The following is a 17,583-nucleotide window of genomic DNA, read 5'->3' as shown; positions in this document are numbered from 1 at the left end:
TGCAGTACCCCACCAAATAGGAGGGTTGCAGGATGGACCAATCTACCCCGCAGGGCTGCGCGCTCTTCCCTCCCACCTCTAACAGCTCATCCCTGTGCCTACAATACAGCTTCTTGTGACTTAAGATTAAAGACTCTTCGAGACACCAGGGATTGCCTGCCACGAAGACCGCCACATTTTGGTAGTGCTCCGGCCTATCCGCAGACCAGGGCATTGTTCCTCTCCATGGGACCATAGACCTCAATGGAAAGGCCAACCAAAACTGAGCAAGGAACTTTGCGCTGTGCTCTGTGGTCCGGGCCACCAAATGTGCCGCAAAGGAGGAAAAAAGGGCCTCCATTTTTAAAGGGATACAGGGCACTCCCCTACCTCCTTCCTTCAGAGGGCGGTACATCTGGGCCCTGGCGACCATTTCGGTTCCGTTCCTCCAGAGGAAGGAAAAGACGAGCTTCTCCAGTTTCTTACCATACCAAAAGGGGACTGGAAAGATATATGCCAGGTGGTTCAAGCTGGGGAGAAGGTCCCCCCCTTACCACTTCTAACCTACCCCACAATGAGAGCCTCCTTGAGCTCCATCTGACTACCTTTGCTTTTGCAGCTTTGAACTTGGCCCCCCAGTTCTCCTGTGCACTATTCCTCCTAAAAAAGTTAATTCCCAATACCTTTAAACCATCAGGGCACAAGGTATATCCCCCTGGCACTATTGTTCTCCCAGCCCAATGCCCAACGAACATCGCAGAAGACTTACCCACGTTCACGCGAGCCCCAGATATCTCACAAAACTCATGCAGTATCTTATCTGCCACTTTAAAATCCTGCTCAGAGGTCAAGAACAACGTTGTGTCATCAGCGTACGCTGCAACCTTCGCACTTGCTCCCCTACCACCAGGTAAGTGCACTCCTTTCAAGGAAGGGGCCGATCGTAGAGCCGCCATAAGGGGCTCGAGAGTCAAAATATATAGTAGGGGGGACAACGGGCATCCCTGCCTTACTCCTCTCCGCTGCTCTACCAGCTCAGAGTAGAACCCATTCACCTCGATTCTGCTCATGGCCCCCGCATATAGAAGCATAACCCAGGACCTGAAGATAGGACCAAACCTCAGGTGCTCCAGAACGGACATTAAAAAAGGGTGACTTACCCTATCAAAAGCCTTCTCTTGGTCTAGGTTCAAAATTGACAAAGGCAGATGACGTTGTTCGGCCCAGCTGATGATGTCCCTGACCAAGGCCAGGTTCAGCTTACTCGATCTACCTGGCACCCCGCACGTCTGATCGGGATGGACTACTAAGCTAACCACTTTTTTAGCCAGCTCAGTTATAACCTTTGCCAGCACCTTGTAGTCGGTAGTGAGCAGGGTTATTGGCCTCCAATTTTCCAGGTCCTCCTTCCTCCCCTTCTTGTAGAGGAGGGTCACTAAACCTGTCCTCAAAGTAGGAGGCAATTGCCCCTTCGTCAAGCTCTCCTGGTACGTTTCGACCAGCTCTGCCCCTATCAAGGGGAAAAAGGCCTTGTAGAACTCTACTGGGAGTCCGTCGCACCCTGGAGCTGTACCCGTTTTCAGAGAGTGCAATGCCGCCTCAACCTCAAGAAGGCTCAATGGACCTTCTAAAGCCTCACACTCCTCCTTGTCCAAAACATCTATCAACCCGCCAGGAAATCCCCCGTGGCGTGACTCAAAGTAGCCCTACCCCTGAAGAGCTCCCTATAGAACTCAGCAGCCACCTGCAACATTCCCTCTACAGAGGAGACCACTCCTCCTTGCCCTAACAGGCCCTCAATGCTACTACGCTGCTGACGACCCCGTACTGAGGAAAAGAAAAACTTTGTTGGTTTCTCATCCAACTGGCGTTTCTGGGACCCTGACCACAGCAGGAAGGTTTTAGCTTTGCCAAAATCCATCAAGACTCCCTGAAGGTACCTGGCTCTGGCCCACCCTTCTGCTGTATTCAGGGCTCCATTGGACCACAAAGTTTGCAGCTCCTCCGACCACCTGCGGCCTGAGCCCGGCTACGCTCTGCTTTTGCAATCCCCCAGCTGTGGCAAAAGAGAGATATCCTCTCCTTCACTCCCTCCCACCAGGCTGTGTGAGAGTCGAACAGACCCCGTAGGTTCTTCCAGCCAACCAGCAGCCTTTGGAGAGCTGTGTCGAAAGATTTATCTTTAAGATAGGAGGTGTTGAATCTCCACACTTTCCTCCCTCTTTTCACACCTCCTATCTCTGCCCCAACCCCTACCAGAAAATGATCTGAGCACCACATGGGCAGCTGGGTGTAATTTCTCGCCTTCACATGGGCTGGAAAAAACAAGTAATCCAAACGTGAGGCCTCCTGCCTATTGTTGCGCCATGTACAGGTGGGCACTAAACCACCTGCGGCCCTAAATGAGTCCCGGAGGGAAAAGTCTGCCAGCAACTGTGCCAAAACCTTACCAGAGGCATTGTCTAAGGACATATTAAAATCCCCACCCAAAATCACTAGTCGGTTGGTGTATAGAACAGGAGCCAGGATATCCAGAAAACCACCCCTTTTCCCAAGCTTACTTGGTGCATACACATTCACAAAACGGAAAGCCACCCCCCTCCATCTGACATCTGCCACTATCACACGCCCTGGGAAAATTATATTTATGGCCTCCACCAGAAACTCCCAAGAATAAAACAAAATACCCACCCCATCTGCCCTAACATTCCCCACTCCCCAGACTGATGGCCCCAGTCCCCAACCTGCAGAAAAACATTGTACATCATGCCCTTGTAGGTGACATTCTTGCAAAAAAACAACATCAAATGGAAGTCTTTTTAAAGAAATAAACACTGCAGTCCTTCGCTGTAACATCTTAATTCCCCTTGCGTTCAGGGTGCCCACTCTTATGCAATTCATTGAAATAAAATATTTAAGCCCCTACTTTCTATTCAAAACCTTAAACACTCCCTTTCCTCCCCGAAGACCCCTTCCCCTTTCCTTTTCCTTTTCTTGTGAACCCCTCAAAACCAACCCCCGTACCTTGACCCTCCTCCCCTTCACCATTACTTGCCCCATTACCTCCCCTGCCTGTAGTAAGCATGTGGTCAACACACCTTCCTTCCTCTACCCCACTTTTCTTTCCTACTATCACCTCAGCATGCTCCCCTGCAATGGCCCCCTCCCTCCACTCATCTCCCCCAGCTCTGTCCAGGAGCTAGCCCCTGGTGCAGAGGCACACTAGAAAGTCCTACCCTACTGCACTTGAGCTCTCTCACTTGACCCCCAGAATTCTCTGAGAGCCGTCGCCGACGTTGTCCTTGCCCCAGCTCCGCCAACATGCTCGTTGAGGCCTCCTGCTGTGGTCGGTTCACACCCCCTTCCGAAGGAGAATGCCACTTCTGGATGTCCACAGGCTTCATTGCTGGATGCTCCGACTCCTTGAACACCCCAGAGAACACCTCTGTCACATCTATCTCCGACCATACCTGGGATGGTGGCAGCTGATGCACATCCTCATCAACACGTCTCCCTTGCTCTACGGAAAGACCCGAACCTTCATCCACCTGGCATTTAGAATCGCTATCCGTTTGGTCTACGTTTGATGGCCCTGCTTCCTGGCTTTCCATCTCAGCAGGTAAACTCGTCAGCAGAGCTTCAAAGTCTGCCTGCAGGTCCGGCCCCTCCCTGAAGAGGCTGGCATATGTCTTTCTCCTGGTCGGGCAAGTGCGGAACAGGTGGTCCACACCCCACATAGGCTGCAGCTTTTGGGCTCCGGGCATTCTGATGCAATGTGGCTCGCTGAGCTGCAAAAGCTGACATTGTTGGCCGCTGCAGTCCGCCTTCAAATGGCCTTGAGCTCCACACCTTCGGCAGTATAGTGGCTGCCCTGGATAGTGGAGGAACCCTCGGTTAGAACCGATGAAAAAGGACCCTGGAGGATGTGTGAGACCCCCGGGTGATGCTGGGTCGGCCCGTAGCTTTACCAGGTACCTCCTCTTGCCTGTCCAGATGCCATAACGATCTTTTAAATGCTCTCCTCCATTCACTGACTCACAGTACCTCGCCAGAAAAGTTAGGACATCACCATCCTCCACAAAAGGATTGTAGAGATGAATCACCAGTGGCAAATAGTCTTGAGCAAAGGCTGGATAAATCTTCAGGCCCCTCAATGGTGGGAGATCCTTCTTTTTCCCCCAAGCCTCAAAGAAAGCAACACAGTCCTTCAATAGAAAAAAGGTCAGATCCATAAATCCAGAAGATGAAAAATCCTGGAGGCAAAAAACCTGGGTAGCTGGAACTCCAAAGACCTTTCTCAAAAGCTTGGTAACCACAAAATCACGTCCAAATTCACGCTTGAAGGTTGTTTCAGCATCTGGCATTACCTGCAATCTCACAGTATTTTTTAGCCGCACCAAAGTAGCCGGCAAAGGTGTATCCTCTCTCGTCGCCTCCATCTGGATAAGAACAGATACTACACATGATCTTAGCCAAAAGGCCGAGAAGCGATGCCGTAATCACTCTGTGAGAGGATGGCCGGAAACGGAAAAGCGAGATGAGGTCACGGTGAGAGCGTCAAAGGTCACAAACTATCAAGTAGACATGGACGGTTTGACCAGTGCGGGACCAAACAAAATGGACCATGCCACTCCACGATGCAATATTAGCGCGCAACACTTTTCAGCGTAACAAGCAAAGCATTGTTCCCACCAAAAAACGATCAAATGATACTTTATTGATGTCTTTCTCTCAGCTCCAAGGCCGCTGGAGTGCCGTTGGCCGAAACCCCGTGTGGAGGCCAAACTGATCTACTCAAATGTGAACATTTGGGATGTATGTTTTCTTCTGCTATATTTTTGTGTGCCCTTCGCAATGTTATATTACACATTGGCTTTTCGTGTAAAAGGGAACAATGTGTATGCATTGTCAATGTGTGCCCAACCAACGCTGACACCACACCTAGCTTTGTTTCTATGTCTCAGTGAAGGACGCTGAAGTCTCTTGTTTCAGAGTAGCTAATCAAACGCGGGGGCCAGACAGACCTTTTTAATCTCTTATGAACGCAAATCGTGGCTTTTTTCTTTTCTTTTCTTTTTCGGATCCATTGGGTCCAAAGTTTAACTTTGGCTCTGTACTTTTAATAATTCAGGCTAATCTCGCTTTTCTCTTACACTGAACAGTGAGCTTGAAGTGAAGACGAAATCCTTTGTGAGCAAGTAGGAAATCCTGCGTGTTTAGGTGATGGCGTCCACTTCAGTAGCAGATACGGTTCTTTATTTCTATCTCTGTCGGATCGCTGAACGCCAAATTTCCTTTGTCTTAGTTTGATACAGCGCTTCATTTCTATTTGTGAGCTCGGAGGATGCCGTGTGGTCTTTGTCTCAGTTTGATACAGCGCAAGAAAATTCAACTTGTGTAACAGAAATTCCAGTTTCAAAGTTCAGAAAAATAGGAGTCTGCTCTAAGAGATATTTAACATTTAATCTATACTGTTTTCACATTATTCATGAAAATATGTCATCGGTGGTAAACCATTTAGTTCCTGTTACATATATTTATTGAAATACTTAGTGGTATAGAGTTTGTGATGGAATTGACAGCAAATTAGAAAATTCTTCTTTTAAGAGAATTTGTCATTAGTGTTAGTCGACACTTGCATTATTCAGTTAAACAAAATTCTCAACCAAAGTCGAGTTGCCCTTTATGAATAATAATAATAATAATGACAATATGTTAAATAACTGTTTTACCCTCAGCTTTAATGGGAAAAGCTCAACTGATTATAAATGCTTTCTTTTTCATTTTTATTTTTATTTTGGAAATATCCCTTTCACATGTAAGCACATCCTGGCGTTTAGTTTTTTTTTAACCCAGTATTTATAAGTCCATCTTCTGTTTCCTCCCTGTGCTTTCATATAATTGTTAATTGACTGAATTTTCCACTAAACTCAACATCAGTAAAATTGGAGGAAAGCAGAATCCGTTGTCAGCATGTCTTCCTTCATCTTGTGGGGTTTTTAAAGATAGCATCATTGAACTTTAACGTGTATGTTTCTTACGTTGAAATGATCAGTGACAACGCAAGGCTTTCTTTTCAACGGAGGGACATGCATACGAATGTTACAATATTTAAACGTGTTTTTGAACGTGTTCACGTTAAGTGAGGATTCCGTTTCTATAGATGGAGATGCAAATGAGAAATAAACAGGACCATTGCTTAGGATTCAAAATATTGTATAAAAGAAAGCGAGTCTTTCAACATTGTTTAATGCTGTCTTAAAATCTAAACAGTGCAAAACGAATGATCAGGTTGGCGTTTATGGGAAGCACCTCAATTGAGAGCACGCCCAACAAACACAACAGAGATAGTTTTCTTTTTTAAGCGAATGACCAGGGGAGAGCTGGACGCAGTGCCCCACTACCAGAAATCATGCAGTCGAGATTCCCACATTTGGGGAATTCGCAAAGGTCAGCACAACCGAAGTGCAATGTCCGAGCCTCACCCTGGGTGAACCACCTTCATGATCATAGTGTCTCCCCTACCAGGTAAGTATAAGTGCAAGGTTTTTGGGGCAGAGGGCCCATTCTCCTCTTTACCATTCATACCAACGTTGTCCTCATACACAAACAAATCATCCACAACTCCTAGTGCATGAATGCGCTTTGCAATTAAACAGGCGTGTACACAAACTTTAAACCCCAACTTTTATTGCTACTAAGTCTGTGTATTAGTTCTCTGCCTTGTGACAGTTTGTGGTCTCAGGAGTGAACGACAACAGCACTATACCATTCGCTTTCAGCCGACGAGTCGGCGGTTCGTTCACGGATACGCAATCAAACACTTGAACAAGAGCTAAAGTAAAGATTCCTCATTTGCCCGCTCTCAGACGCTTATTGAATTAATGAACAAAGATCTCTGCCTTTCATAACAAATGTTGATCCCCCGAAAGGGAAGTGCACTGTGCCTGGAAATACTGCAATACCAAGTCGATACGTATAGTGGATGGAGCAAGCCCCTCTTCCATTTCCCAGGCACAAAAATCCATTTAATATATGGTCCCCGAATAGGGGACGTATCAGATATTAAACTGATAAGAACAGATTTTTTTAATTTATTTTTTTTTATTTATTTGGTACAAATTACAATTCAAATCCAACTATACATAAATCTCCACAAAAAACCTTGTCTTTGACAACTTTCAAGAATTGAAACAAAAAACAGGACCAGGTGATGCCCCTAGCTTCTAAGAGCTATCCTACTCCTACCCTCGATAACCCCCCATATCCTCCTTGATTCTTTCTCACCATAACACAGTTTGAAACAGATTACCTTTTTTGCTATTTTACCAAGTAAACAGAAAAATAACCTCTTTGTAGAAAAACAGGGCAACTGCTTTCTCACGCACTCTGTTCTCCATTCCCACAGAATATTCTTTCCCTCTGAGATTACCCCACACACTACTCTCCTGCGATCTTTTGCCAGTTCCTTCAGCCCCTCCCATTAAGTACTATATCTCTTGTGATGTGCGGACCCCCAATTCTCCCACCACTTCCTTACTAAAAGCCAAAATGCTGTTGCTCCAGGACAGGACCACAGCGCATGCTCAATCTTTTCCTCCTGCCCGCAACCCACTGGACACAGTGGGGATTTTCCCTGACCATGTCTATAAAGACGCTCCCTTGCTGGCAGCCGGCCTAAAGCAGCCAGCCAGTTCAGGTCCTTGCAGTACCCCACCAAATAGGAGGGTTGCAGGATGGACCAATCTACCCCGCAGGGCTCGGCGCTCTTCCCTCCCACCTCTAACAGCTCATCCCTGTGCCTACAATACAGCTTCTTGTGACTTAAGATTAAAGACTCTTCGAGACACCAGGGATTGCCTGCCACGAAGACCGCCACATTTTGGTAGTGCTCCGGCCTATCCGCAGACCAGGGCATTGTTCCTCTCCATGGGACCATAGACCTCAATGGAAAGGCCAACCAAAACTGAGCAAGGAACTTTGCGCTGTGCTCTGTGGTCCGGGCCACCAAATGTGCCACAAAGGAGGAAAAAAGGGCCTCCATTTTTAAAGGGATACAGGGCACTCCCCTACCTCCTTCCTTCAGAGGGCGGTACATCTGGGCCCTGGTGACCATTTCGGTTCCGTTCCTCCAGAGGAAGGAAAAGACGAGCTTCTCCAGATTCTTACCATACCAAAGGGGACTGGAAAGATATATGCCAGGTGGTTCAAGCTGGGGAGAAGGTCCCCCCTTACCACTTCTAACCTACCCCACAATGAGAGCCTCCTTGAGCTCCATCTGACTACCTTTGCTTTTGCAGCTTTGAACTTGGCCCCCCAGTTCTCCTGTGCACTATTCCTCCTAAAAAAGTTAATTCCCAATACCTTTAAACCATCAGGGCACAAGGTATATCCCCCTGGCACTATTGTTCTCCCAGCCCAATGCCCAACGAACATCGCAGAAGACTTACCCACGTTCACGTGAGCCCCAGATATCTCACAAAACTCATGTAGTATCTTATCTGCCACTTTAAAATCCTGCTCAGAGATCAAGAACAACGTTGTGTCATCAGCGTACGCTGCAACCTTCGAACTTGCTCCCCTACCACCAGGTAAGTGCACTCCTTTCAAGGAAGGGGCCGATCGTAGAGCCGCCATAAGGGGCTCGAGAGTCAAAATATATAGTAGGGGGACAACGGGCATCCCTGCCTTACTCCTCTCCGCTGCTCTACCAGCTCAGAGTAGAACCCATTCACCTCGATTCTGCTCATGGCCCCGCATATAGAAGCATAACCCAGGACCTGAAGATAGGACCAAACCTCAGGTGCTCCAGAACGGACATTAAAAAGGGTGACTTACCCTATCAAAAGCCTTCTCTTGGTCTAGGTTCAAAATTGACAAAGGCAGATGGCGTTGTTCGGCCCAGCTGATGATGTCCCTGACCAAGGCCAGGTTCAGCTTACTCGATCTACCTGGCACCCCGCACGTCTGATCGGGATGGACTACTAAGCTAACCACTTTTTTTAGCCGCTCAGTTATAACCTTTGCCAGCACCTTGTAGTCGGTAGTGAGCAGGGTTATCGGCCTCCAATTTTCCAGGTCCTCCTTCCTCCCTTCTTGTAGAGGAGGGTCACTAAACCTGTCCTCAAAGTAGGAGGCAATTGCCCCTTCGTCAAGCTCTCCTGGTACGTTTCGACCAGCTCTGCCCCTATCAAGGGGAAAAAGGCCTTGTAGAACTCTACTGGGAGTCCGTCGCACCCTGGAGCTGTACCCGTTTTCAGAGAGTGCAATGCCGCCTCAACCTCAAGAAGGCTCAAAGGACCTTCTAAAGCCTCACTCTCCTCCTTGTCCAAAACATCTATCAACCCCGCCAGGAAATCCCCGTGGCGTGACTCAAAGTAGCCCTACCCCTGAAGAGCTCCCTATACAACTCAGCAGCCACCTGCAACATTCCCTCTACAGAGGAGACCACTCCTCCTTGCCCTAACAGGCCCTCAATGCTACTACGCTGCTGGCGACCCCGTACTGAGGAAAAGAAAAACTTTGTTGGTTTCTCATCCAACTGGCGTTTCTGGGACCCTGACCACAGCAGGAAGGTTTTAGCTTTGCCCCAGTAAAAATCCATCAAGACTCCCTGAAGGTACCTGGCTCTGGCCCACCCTTCTGCTGTATTCAGGGCTCCATTGGACCACAAAGTTTGCAGCTCCTCCGACCACCTGCGGGCCTGAGCCCGGCTACGCTCTGCTTTTGCAATCCCCCAGCTGTGGCAAAAGAGAGATATCCTCTCCTTCACTCCCTCCCACCAGGCTGTGTGAGAGTCGAACAGACCCCGTAGGTTCTTCCAGCCAACCAGCAGCCTTTGGAGAGCTGTGTCGAAAGATTTATCTTTAAGATAGGAGGTGTTGAATCTCCACACTTTCCTCCCTCTTTTCACACCTCCTACCTCTGCCCCAACCCCTACCAGAAAATGATCTGAGCACCACATGGGCAGCTGGGTGTAATTTCTCACCTTCACATGGGCTGGAAAAAACAAGTAATCCAAACGTGAGGCCTCCTGCCTATTGTTGCGCCATGTACAGGTGGGCACTAAACCACCTGCGGCCCTAAATGAGTCCCGGAGGAAAAGTCTGCCAGCAACTGTGCCAAAACCTTACCAGAGGCATTGTCTAAGGACATATTAAAATCCCCAACCAAAATCACTAGTCGGTTGGTGTATAGAACAGGAGCCAGGATATCCAGAAAACCACCCCTTTCCCCAAGCTTACTTGGTGCATACACATTCACAAAACAGAAAGCCACCCCCCTCCATCTGACATCTGCCACTATCACACGCCCTGGGAAAATTATATTTATGGCCTCCACCAGAAACTCCCAAGAATAAAACAAAATACCCACCCCATCTGCCCTAACATTCCCCACTCCCCAGACCGATGGCCCCAGTCCCCAACCTGCAGAAAAACATTGTACATCACTTTGCCCTTGTAGGTGACATTCTTGCAAAAAAACAACATCAAATGGAAGTCTTTTTAAAGAAATAAACACTGCAGTCCTTCGCTGTAACATCTTAATTCCCCTTGCGTTCAGGGTGCCCACTCTTATGCAATTCATTGAAATAAAATATTTAAGCCCCTACTTTCTATTCAAAACCTTAAACACTCCCTTTCCTCCCCGAAGACCCCTTCCCTTTCCTTTTCCTTTTCTTGTGAACCCCTCAAAACCAACCCCGTACCTGGACCCTCCTCCCTTCACCATTACTTGCCCCATTACCTCCCCTGCCTGTAGTAAGCATGTGGTCAACACACCTTCCTTCCTCTACCCCACTTTTCTTTCCTACTATCACCTCAGCATGCTCCCCTGCAATGGCCCCCTCCCTCCACTCATCTCCCCCAGCTCTGTCCAGGAGCTAGCCCCTGGTGCAGAGGCACACTAGAAAGTCCTACCCTACTGCACTTGAGCTCTCTCACTTGACCCCCAGAATTCTCTGAGAGCCGTCGCCGACGTTGTCCTTGCCCCAGCTCCGCCAACATGCTCGTTGAGGCCTCCTGCTGTGGTCGGTTCACACCCCCTTCCGAAGGAGAATGCCACTTCTGGATGTCCACAGGCTTCATTGCTGGATGCTCCGACTCCTTGAACACCCCAGAGAACACCTCCGTCACATCTATCTCCGACCATACCTGGGATGGTGGCAGCTGATGCACATCCTCATCAACACGTCTCCCTTGCTCTACGGAAAGACCCGAACCTTCATCCACCTGGCATTTAGGATCTCTATCCGTTTGGTCTACGTTTGATGGCCCTGCTTCCTGGCTTTCCATCTCAGCAGGTAAACTCATCAGCAGAGCTTCAAAATCTGCCTGCAGGTCCGGCCCCTCCCTGAAGAGGCTGGCATATGTCTTTCTCCTGGTCGGGCAAGTGCGGAACAGGTGGTCCACACCCCCACATAGGCTGCAGCTTTTGGGCTCCGGGCATTCTGATGCAATGTGGCTCGTTGAGCTGCAAAAGCGACATCGTTGGCCGCTGCAGTCCGCCTTCAAATGGCCTTGAGCTCCACACCTTCGGCAGTATAGTGGCTGCCCTGGATAGTGGAGGAACCCTCGGTTAGAACCGATGAAAAAGGACCCTGGAGGATGTGTGAGACCCCCGGGTGATGCTGGGTCGGCCCGTAGCTTTACCAGGTACCTCCTCTTGCCTGTCCAGATGCCATAACGATCTTTTAAATGCTCACCTCCCTTCACTGACTCACAGTACCTCGCCAGAAAAGTTAGGACATCACCATCCTCCACAAAAGGATTGTAGAGATGAATCACCAGTGGCAAATAGTCTTGAGCAAAGGCTGGATAAATCTTCAGGCCCCTCAATGGTGGGAGATCCTTCTTTTTCCCCCAAGCCTCAAAGAAAGCAACACAGCCCTTCAATAGAAAAAAGGTCAGATCCATAAATCCAGAAGATGAAAAATCCTGGAGGCAAAAAACCTGGGTAGCTGGAACTCCAAAGACCTCTCTCAAAAGCTTGGTAACCACAAAATCATGTGCAAATTCACGCTTGAAGGTTGTTTCAGCATCTGGCATTACCTGCAATCTCACAGTATTTTTTAGCCGCACCAAAGTAGCCGGCAAAGGTGTATCCTCTCTCGTCGCCTCCATCTGGATAAGAACAGATACTACACTTGATCTTAGCCAAAAGGCCGAGCGATGCCGTAATCACTCTGTGAGAGGGCGGCGGAAAGCGGAAAGCGAGATGAGGTCACGGTGAGGCGTCAAAGGTCACAAACTATCAAGCAGACATGGACGGTTTGGACCAGTGCGGGACCAAACAAAATGGACCATGCCACTCCACGATGCAATATCAGCGTGCAACACTTTTCAGCGTAACAAGCAAAGCATTGTTCCCACCAAAAAACGATCAAATGATACTTTATTGATGTCTTTCTCTCAGCTCGAAGGCGGCTGGAGTGCCGTTGGCGAAACCCTGTGTGGAGGCCAAACTGATCTTTCTACTCACATTTGAACATTTGGGATTTATGTTTTCTTCTGCTATGTTTTTGTGTGCCCTTCGCAATGTTATATTACACATTGGCTTTTCCTGTAAAGGGAACAATGTGTATGCATTGTCAATGTGTGCCCAACCAACGCTGACACCACACCTAGCTTTGTTTCTATGTCTCAGTGAAGGACGCTGAAGTCTCTTGTTTCAGAGTAGCTAATCAAACGCGGGGCCAGACAGACCTTTTTATTCTCTTATGAGCGCAAATCGTGGCTTTTTTCTTTTCTTTTCTTTTTCGGATCCATTGGATCCAAAGTTTACTTTGGCTCTGTACTTTTAATAATTCAGGCTAATCTCGCTTTTCTCTTACACTGAACAGTGAGCTTGAAGTGAAGACGAAATCCTTTGTGAGCAAGTAGGAAATCCTGCGTGTTTAGGTGATGGCGTCCACTTCAGTAGCAGATACGGTTCTTTATTTCTATCTCTGTCGGATCGCTGAACGCCAAATTTCCTTTGTCTTAGTTTGATACAGCGCTTCATTTCTATTTGTGAGCTCGGAGGATGCCGTGTGGTCTTTGTCTTAGTTTGATACAGCGCAAGAAAATTCAACTTGTGTAACAGAAATTCCAGTTTCAAAGTTCAGAAAAATAGGAGTCTGCTCTAAGAGATATTTAACATTTAATCTATACTGTTTTCACATTATTCATGAAAATATGTCATCGGTGGTAAACCATTTAGTTCCTGTTACATATATTTATTGAAATACTTAGTGGTATAGAGTTTGTGATGGAATTGACAGCAAATTAGAAAATTCTTCTTTAAAGAGAATTTGTCATTAGTGTTGTCGACACTTGCATTATTCGTTAAACAAAATTCAGTCATAAAATAATCAACCAAAGTCCAGTTGCCCTTTATGAATAATAATAATAATAATGACAATATGTTAAATAACTGTTTTACCCTCAGCTTTAATGGGAAAAGCTGAACTGAGTATAAATGCTTTCTTTTTTATTTGTATTTTTATTTTGGAAATATCCCTTTCACATGTAAGCACATCCTGGCGTTTAGTTTTTGTTAACCCAGTATTTATATGTCCATCTTCTGTTTCCTCCCTGTGCTTTCATATAATTGTTAATTGACTGAATTTTCCACTGTTCTTAACATCAGTAAGATTGGAGGAAAGCAGAATCCGTTGTCAGCATGTCTTTCTTCATCTTGTGGGGTTTTTAAAGATAGCATCATTGAACTTTAACGTTTATGTTTCTTACGTTGAAATGATCAGTGACAACGCAAGGCTTTCTTTTCGGAGGGACATGCATACGAATGTTACAATATTTAAACGTGTTTTTGATCGTGTTCACGTTAAGTGAGGATTCGTTTCTACAGATGGAGATGCAAATGAGAAATAAACAAGACCATTGCTTAGGATTCAAAATATTGTATAAAAAAGCGAGCCTTTCAACATTGTTTAATGCTGTCTTAAAATCTAAACAGTGCAAAGCGAATGATCAGGTTGGCGTTTATGGGAAGCACCTCAATTGAGAGCACGCCCGACAAACACAACAGAGATAGTTTTCTTTTTTAAGCGAATGACCAGGGGAGAGCTGGACGCAGTCCCCACTACCAGAAATTATGCAGTCGAGATTCCCACATTTGGGGAATTCGCAAGGGTCAACACAACCGAAGTGCAATGGCCGAGCCTCACCCTGGGTGAACCACCTTCATGATCATAGTGTCTCCCCTACCAGGTAAGTATAAGTGCAAGGGTTTTGGGGCAGAGGGCCCATTCTCCTCTTTACCATTCATACCAGCGTTGTCCTCATACACAAACAAATCATCCACAACTCCTAGTGCATGAATGCGCTTTGCAATTAAACAGGCGTGTACACAAACTTTAAACCCCAACTTTTATTGCTACCAAGTCTGTGTATTAGTTCTCTGCCTTGTGACAGTTTGTGGTCTCAGGAGTGAGCGACAACAGCACTATACCATTACGCTTTCGGCCGACGAGTCGGCGGTTCGTTCACGGACACGCAATCACACACCTGAACAAGAGCTAAAGTAAAGATTCCTTATTTGCCCGCTCTCAGACGCTTATTGAATTAATGAACAAAGATCTCTGTCTTTCATAACAAATGTTGATCCCCCGAAAGGGAAGCGCACCCTGCCTGGAAATACTGCAATACCAAGTCGATACGTAGAGTGGACGGAGCAAGCCCCTCTTCCATCTCCCAGGCCCAAAAATCCATTTAATATATGGTCCCCGGATAGGGGACGTATCAGATATTAAACTGATAAGAACAGATTTTTCTTTCGAAAAAAATGTATTGTCACCATTTCTCTTTGACATTCATTTTTTCCACAATTGTTCTTTTCCAATATGTTTTCACACAATCTTTAAATTTTACTTAAACCGATAAAACAAAACATATACACACAACTTCATAATATTTGCAAAATAAAAAGGACAATTAACAAGTCAATTTTAAGACAGTTTTAAAATCATAAAAGTCTTAAAAGTCCATATTTTTCAATTGTGTGTTAAAAGTAATGTTTTAAAAATAATAAATAAAACAAATTGGTGCCAATTTAAAATGCCATCTATTGTTCAAGACCGGGATGAGTCCCTATCAAATTGGCCATCATCCCACTCTCCAGGAAAGGCACTTGACCTGCCGCTTCTGTGCTCAGAGGAAATCCCCTCTCCTCCTGCCCGCTGGCCTGCTGTTCCCGTAGCCGGTGGTGGTAAGGGTGCATCTACAGGCGGCCAAAGTACGGTGGCGGCCGGGACCTCTTCCGTGTGACCCCGGCCCCCCCGTCCGAATAACAGCGCCCGGTACCCCTGCAGCTTTGATGTTACCATTTGCTCGCTGGCATGGAGGGGAACCGTAACGTGTTTCCCCACCAGCAGGTTTCTTGTGGTCCAGATGGCATCCTTGATTGAGTTGAAAGTGAGCCAGAGCGAGGTAAAGTTTTTTCAGTACAGTCCTTCAAGCCCTGGCCCACACCAAGGATGGCGAGCTTGTAATCCATCTGGACCCTACCCACTGGCAGGCACGGGAAATACAGGGGGCCGGTCTTGGCCCACAGGTCCCGTGCAGCGCTGCACTCCCAGAGTAAGTGTCGTACTGTCTCCGGGGCACTGCACCCGGACGAGGGCCGACTGGATTCTTGGCCATGCCTCTGGAGTGCATCACCGCCCTGACGGGAGGATCTCATGGGCCACCATCCACGCCATGTCCTTGTGCCTATTCTGGAGAGTTGGGTGGGCAGCATTTTTCCAAACATCTTTTGCCTCACCTAGTGTGAGGCCTGGGACTGGACTCACTGTTTCCCGGTCCTGCACAAGAGAGACAAGAGATTTGTGGTTGGTTAAAAGGGTGACATCTTGCGACTCTAAACAATTTCTTTTTAAAAACTTCTTGATAAAATCATATTCTTTTGGAAGATTAAAAGCCACTGGGGTTGTCAAATCTTTTTTTAAAATCTTTAAAGCTCTCAGATAAGACCCCATCCAAAAGCGGGCCATGGCTGCAGTCTTATTTTCTGTGGATGGGGTCACCGCATAACCAATATGCAGGGCAGTGAAGCGGCTGGCTAAAAACAGGTGGGGGTCTGGGAGGCCTTTTCCCCATTTTCTGGTCTTTTCTTGATGACCTCCCTTTTCAGTCTTTCCCACCTGGACCCCCACAAGAAATAAAACACTGCCCTCTCCAGGTCTAGAAGAAAACTCCTAGGGGACTAAAAACAGAGCATGTAATTAAAAGTAAGGGTAAAATCACTGCTTTAAATATTAAAACCTTTCCTTCTAGAGTCAATCGTCTTAGTCCCCAAAACCCCAGTCTTTGCCTGACTTTCCCTATCATGTCAGTCCAATTTCCCGTCCTCCACCCTCATTGTCAAATTTAACCCCTAAAATTTTTAAATCAGTCTCTTTAAAAGCGACTTCAAGTCCACCTGTGTCCACATTTCCCCACGGCCCGAAAAACTGGGCCTCGGACTTACTTCTGTTGAGCTTGGCGCCGAGGCCTGACCGTACCAGTCTGTCACATCCATTGCTCTTCTTACTGATAAAAAATCTGTCGCTAAAAGGGTCACGTCGTCCATGCACAGGACACAGGTCGTCAATCCACCAGTCCCGGAGCGTCTAGTCCTTTAATCCATTTATCCTTTCTCAAGATCTGTGCCAGTGGCTCAATGCACGCCACATAAAGGAGTGGAGATAAAGGGCATCCCTGACGGACACCACTACAGATATTTATTGTTTTGGTTAAGTGCCCATTTACAAGAATTTTGCTGACTATGTCATTGTACAGCAGTCCCACCCAGGCTATGAACCTCCCTGGAAAACCCATTTTTATCAGTACGTGAAACAAGTACTGGTGCGAGACACGATCAAATGCTTTTTCAAAATCTAAATTGAGGACTACTAGCCGAATATTTCTGTCCCTCGCATAACAGATGGCATCTCTAATCAGTACTAGGCTGTCCGTGATCTTCCTCCCTGGCACAGCACAAGCTTGATCCTGGTGGATTACGTCCTCTAAAACAGTCGACATACGTGTGGCTAAAATCTTACTAAAAAGCTTACAGTCAAAATTTAAAAGCGTAATCGGTCGCCAGTTCTTTAGGTCAGTCTTGTCTCCCTTTTTGTACAACAGTGAAACTGTCCCTATTCTAAAGCTGTCTGGAAGTCTGGTCAAAGTCTCAAATTCTTTAAAAACAGTCAATAATTCATGTGCTAAAATATCCCAAAAAGTCACATAAAACTCTAGGGGAGTCCATCCATTCCTGGGGACTTCCCTTTTAAAACTTCTAAGAGCCTTATGAATTTCTAAAATGTTAAAATCCTGGGATAAAAAACACCTTTGCCATTGACATTTTTCTCTAAAAACGCTAAAACTTCCCTTAAAGTGTCATTATCTACTCTTTTTTGCAATACAAATCTTCATAGTATTTTGTGACCCCACTTAAAACTTCTTTTGTTGTGTGCACTTCCCTCCCTCCAGTTTTTAAAGATGTTATTACCCCTCCCGTGTGATAATTTTTTTAAAGAAATACCTGGTGCACTTTTCGCCTTCTTCAATGTCTCTTTCTCTGCTTCTTAAAATGACACCTTTGCTTCGTGTTTCACTTAAAACT

At 46.7% G+C, this 17,583-nt stretch overlaps 3 non-coding genes and 2 pseudogenes across 3 annotated transcripts; all 5 read right to left on the bottom strand.

The window, feature by feature from the left end:
• Positions 1-4,319: 4,319 nt before the first annotated feature.
• Positions 4,320-4,471, bottom strand: LOC127642066 (uncharacterized; annotated as a pseudogene).
• A 1,881-nt stretch (positions 4,472-6,352) lies between these two features.
• Positions 6,353-6,515, bottom strand: LOC127642068 (U1 spliceosomal RNA). Its single transcript, XR_007970263.1, has one exon. It is a non-coding gene; the product is annotated as a U1 spliceosomal RNA (small nuclear RNA).
• A 395-nt stretch (positions 6,516-6,910) lies between these two features.
• Positions 6,911-7,108, bottom strand: LOC127642064 (U2 spliceosomal RNA). Its single transcript, XR_007970260.1, has one exon. It is a non-coding gene; the product is annotated as a U2 spliceosomal RNA (small nuclear RNA).
• Positions 7,109-14,036: 6,928 nt separating this feature from the next.
• On the bottom strand, positions 14,037-14,197 carry LOC127642067 (U1 spliceosomal RNA). Its single transcript, XR_007970262.1, has one exon. It is a non-coding gene; the product is annotated as a U1 spliceosomal RNA (small nuclear RNA).
• Positions 14,198-14,593: 396 nt separating this feature from the next.
• LOC127642070 (uncharacterized) lies at positions 14,594-14,769 on the bottom strand (annotated as a pseudogene).
• Positions 14,770-17,583: the final 2,814 nt, after the last annotated feature.

Source organism: Xyrauchen texanus, unplaced genomic scaffold (genome assembly GCF_025860055.1).
Source record: "Xyrauchen texanus isolate HMW12.3.18 unplaced genomic scaffold, RBS_HiC_50CHRs HiC_scaffold_341, whole genome shotgun sequence".
Taxonomy (NCBI): domain Eukaryota; kingdom Metazoa; phylum Chordata; class Actinopteri; order Cypriniformes; family Catostomidae; genus Xyrauchen; species Xyrauchen texanus.
Note: the sequence above shows the minus strand (reverse complement) of the source record. Positions and strands in the feature narration are given on the sequence as shown.